The sequence below is a fragment of the Triticum aestivum genome, chromosome 4B (genome assembly GCF_018294505.1).
Source record: "Triticum aestivum cultivar Chinese Spring chromosome 4B, IWGSC CS RefSeq v2.1, whole genome shotgun sequence".
Taxonomy (NCBI): Eukaryota; Viridiplantae; Streptophyta; class Magnoliopsida; order Poales; family Poaceae; genus Triticum; species Triticum aestivum.
Genome location: NC_057804.1, coordinates 509,667,269 through 509,671,305, shown reverse-complemented (window position 1 = coordinate 509,671,305; position 4,037 = coordinate 509,667,269). Strand labels below are relative to the sequence as shown.

The 4,037-nt window shown below is 43.7% G+C and overlaps 1 pseudogene; it reads left to right on the top strand.

Moving 5' to 3' along the window:
- Positions 1 to 2,471: 2,471 nt before the first annotated feature.
- LOC123090182 (expansin-A22-like) lies at positions 2,472 to 3,423 on the top strand (annotated as a pseudogene).
- Positions 3,424 to 4,037: the final 614 nt, after the last annotated feature.

Below are 4,037 nucleotides of genomic sequence, written 5' to 3'. Positions count from 1 at the left end.
CCACTTCTTTGCTTCTCCTTCCTCTGTATCATCAATAATTAGAGGGGTCGCTTCCTCATCCGTAATCCCAAGCTTCCCGAGCGCCTCCTCTAGCTGCGCCCGAGCCGAGCTTGAAGAACTAGGTCCTGACTCGGTCTGCTTGCCGCCAACCGATGAAACCATCTCTTGCCGGAAACAATGGACGCCCAGCCGGAGAGATCCGACAAGCGTTGTATGAGTCCGCCGAAACCCTAATCGATGCCAGCAGGGGGTTTTAGGTTTTCTGCCTAATTAACAACCTCCACATCAACTTTTACATAAAATCAACGTAAGATTACGTATGTGTAGCATTGTTGTGATGCAGATAGAGAAATATGCGTCTGCACGTACGCTATACTCTTTGGATTAGCCCGCAAGCCATGTTGCGACTGCACATATGAAGTGCACATGTGCACCCGACGTGCTTGTTATGGGTGACTTTGCTGAGTCTCTCCAAGTACAGATAGATCGCAACTCACAAATAACAACTATATATATACACGCACACACAGGGCACACCCAATCATTCCGAGATCACCATAGTCATACAAGTAACATACACACAAGCAAGATCACACAACCCCCAGATCAACTACGTTCTACATACAGACAATTTTTTTAGAGAAAAAGGGCCTAGCCTCGGCTCCATTGATCACCAATTAAACCCAGCAAGTCAGGGTCTTGTAACAAGTGTTCTTACAGCCTAAAAAGGAAAACACAGCCAAAGGGAGGCACATCTGCCCTCAGCAAGGAAACATAAAAGGTTCTAGGAAAGACATAGCTCCAGTACATAGTCATCTCCACGCGTATCTTCTGCTTTATCATAACCCATCGAGCTGTGGAGATTACCATGTCACTGGTCACTGATCAATCATGATCATATCGCCCGGAGGACACCCGCACCTTCCATGATAAGCCTAGATCCGGCCACAAGAGGAGTGGGAGATTTCTTGCTATTTGTTCTAGCTTCCTCACGATCTCTTTTAGCTCTGACTTGATAGCATCTTGCTAGGCTACCTCCCACAATGATATTTTTTGCAGTTTTTCCTCATGATCACCTACATACCAGACCAAATTGATCGGTTGAAACACATGTCATTCCTGCATTTCCAGAGAGCCCACAGGGCTGCAGCTTGCACTAAGGCAACATCAGTGTTGGGGCTATGATACCAACACTCAAACATATTGTAAATATTATCGCAGCTAGCTACACTGGTGATCTCCCCAACAAATCTCCACAGTTCCACAACAACGACACAATCAAAGAAAAGATGACAAGGAGATTCATGCTCAGAACAAAACAAACGGGATAGATCTGGAACATTTTGCCTCTTGTCAAGATTATCTCTGGTCAGAAGTTTATTCTTCATGATCAACCAGAGAAATATTTCAATTCTAGGGGGTATTTCCATGTTCCACACCACAGGAATATTCCCAAGAAGAACCCCCCTAAAATTAACAATATGTAAAAGGATTTAACAGTGTACAAACATTTCACCTCATATTTCCATATAAGGGTGTCAGGTATGTCGCTCAAAACAAGGGTTTTGATCTCCTCGAAGAGGTTGCTCCAATCTATCATCATGCTGGGGGAGAAACATCTTTGAAAATTAATCTTGACATTACTCCCATCCCAGACCTCACTAATGGTGGCAGGTTGATCTACAACAATTGAATACAAACCCCAATATTGTGTTGCAAGGTTAACCTCCCCACACCAACTATCTTCCCAAAATCTAATGCTCTTGCCATTGCCCACTTTCCAATTATATCCAAACTTAGTAGCCTTAATGGCCCATAAAACCCCTTTCCAGAAAGGGGAAGCACCTACACTAGAACAAGTAAATATATTTGGGTTGTGGGTGTTATATTTAGAATCTATAATGTTCTCCCAAATCTTACCCTCATCTAGGAGATATCGTTTCCCCCAGGAAGCAAGTAGACAGAGATTAAAATCAGCCAAATTAGTGATCCCCAGCCCGCCAAATTTATTTTTAGTGGCTAGAGACCCCCAGTTGGCAAGGTGGTATTTATAATTCCCCTCATAATCATCTCAGAAACAATGAGCCAATTGGGAGTTTATCAGAGCAATAGCCCATTTGGGGAATTTAATTACCCCCATCAGCTATGAGGGGATACTAGCCAGGCAGGATTGAACTAGGGTTAATCTCTTGCCAATAGACAGGAGCCTCCCTCTCCAACCTGCCCCTTTTTTGATAATTTTGTCAACCACAGGCTGGAGATCCTCTTTTCTAAGCTTATTATAGTGAAGAGGGGCTCCAAGATACTTAATAGGGAAACTACCGAGTTTACAACCCATAACTTGGGAAAAATTATTAGCCCTGTCAATATTTATATTAATGGGGACCAGGTCACATTTATGGAAATTGATCCTCATACCTGAAATCTGTTCACTATAATTCGTAGGTTTGCAAGGGCGACTAGCAAGAGATATGACATTGGCTACAGCTCGAGCAATTGCAGTGGTGCTGCTCGCCTTCGTGTGTTGTGGGTTGGCCGAGGCCGTGGACAAAGCACCGATCAAATGGTTGAGGGCACACGCGACCTACTACGGCAGCGCTAACGCCTCTGACACCATGGGTAACTAGCTTATTGCATACTCATATACTATGCCAAATGGAGGGCCATATGCACCACTAGATGCACATGACATATATACCTCTGCTAAGTGTTTACATCGCTTAGTACGATGCAGGTAGCGCATGCGGATATGGCAACCTGTACTGAGCATAGTGCTATTCAAAGATGGCGCGGCGTGTGGATAGTGCTACAAGATTGCGTGTGACCGCAAGTTGGCAGACCCGATGTGGTGCAAACCCGGCGTGACCGTGACAATCATGACCAAATCTCTGCCCGCCTAACTATGCGCTCCCAAGAAACAACGGAGGATGGTGCAATCCAACGAGGCCACAGTTCGACATGGCGCAACTGGCCTGGGAAAAAGATTGGTGTCTACAAGGGTGTCATCTTCCCTGTCATGTACCAGAGGTACCTACACATAGAGTATATATCATTGTTTTGTGCTTGAGTGAATGTTTACTAAATCCCATTTCTATAGGGTTCCATGTGTGAAGAAGGGTGGGGTGTGGTTCAAGATAGTTGGGCATGACTACTTTAACCTATTCAATGTGTTCAACGTCGCTGTTGTCGGATTGATCCAGTCGATGGAGGTGAAGAGCTCTGATTCAGATGATTGGGCACCAATGGCCCGAGGGTGCGAATTGGCACTCCCCAGCCAATCTTACCGGAAAAATGCTCTCATTCAGATTGACCAACATAGATGGGCAGACGCTTGTGTTCAACAATATTGTGTTGGCTGGATGGAAGTTTGGACAAACATTTTACGAGCAAACTGTCGTTCAACTGATCAACACAACAATCTAGGATGTTGTTGGTTTATGAGCATAACATCATCTGTTGAACCAAAGGCTGGAATTCATTTATTTGTTGTGTGGTGCTTAAAAATATTAATTGTAAGCACTACTTGTTGGCACATATTGATTGACTGGTCACCTCACTCCAATATCCTTGCACATGTTTAACTTGTTGTACATATTTGTGTCTTTATTAATTTGAATTGTCTCCAAACATGATTAGCTCTACCAAATTACTTAGATGTTTATTCCCTTGGTTTGATTGTTCCTCAGGCGACTCATAAATAACAATCCCAAGTCAATAATAATAACTCACTAGTATTGATCATGGCTATCCTTGTAGGCCGTTCTACAGTGCAACCCATAACCGGTCTCCCCTCTCTCTCTCTCTCTCTCTCTCTCTCTCTCTCTCTCTCTCTCTCTCTCTCTCTCTTGTGCGCACGTGTGCATGCCAATACACTATAATATATTCATATTTGTTCTTTGCTGATTCTATGAAATAAACAAACTAGAAGTATCGCTACAAAAACATATCCCATGCCTGTAGATATTTCAGCATCGAAAGTGCTAGTATTTGACTAGAGGGGGGTGAATAGGCGATTTTTATGAAAGTCTTCAAAACAT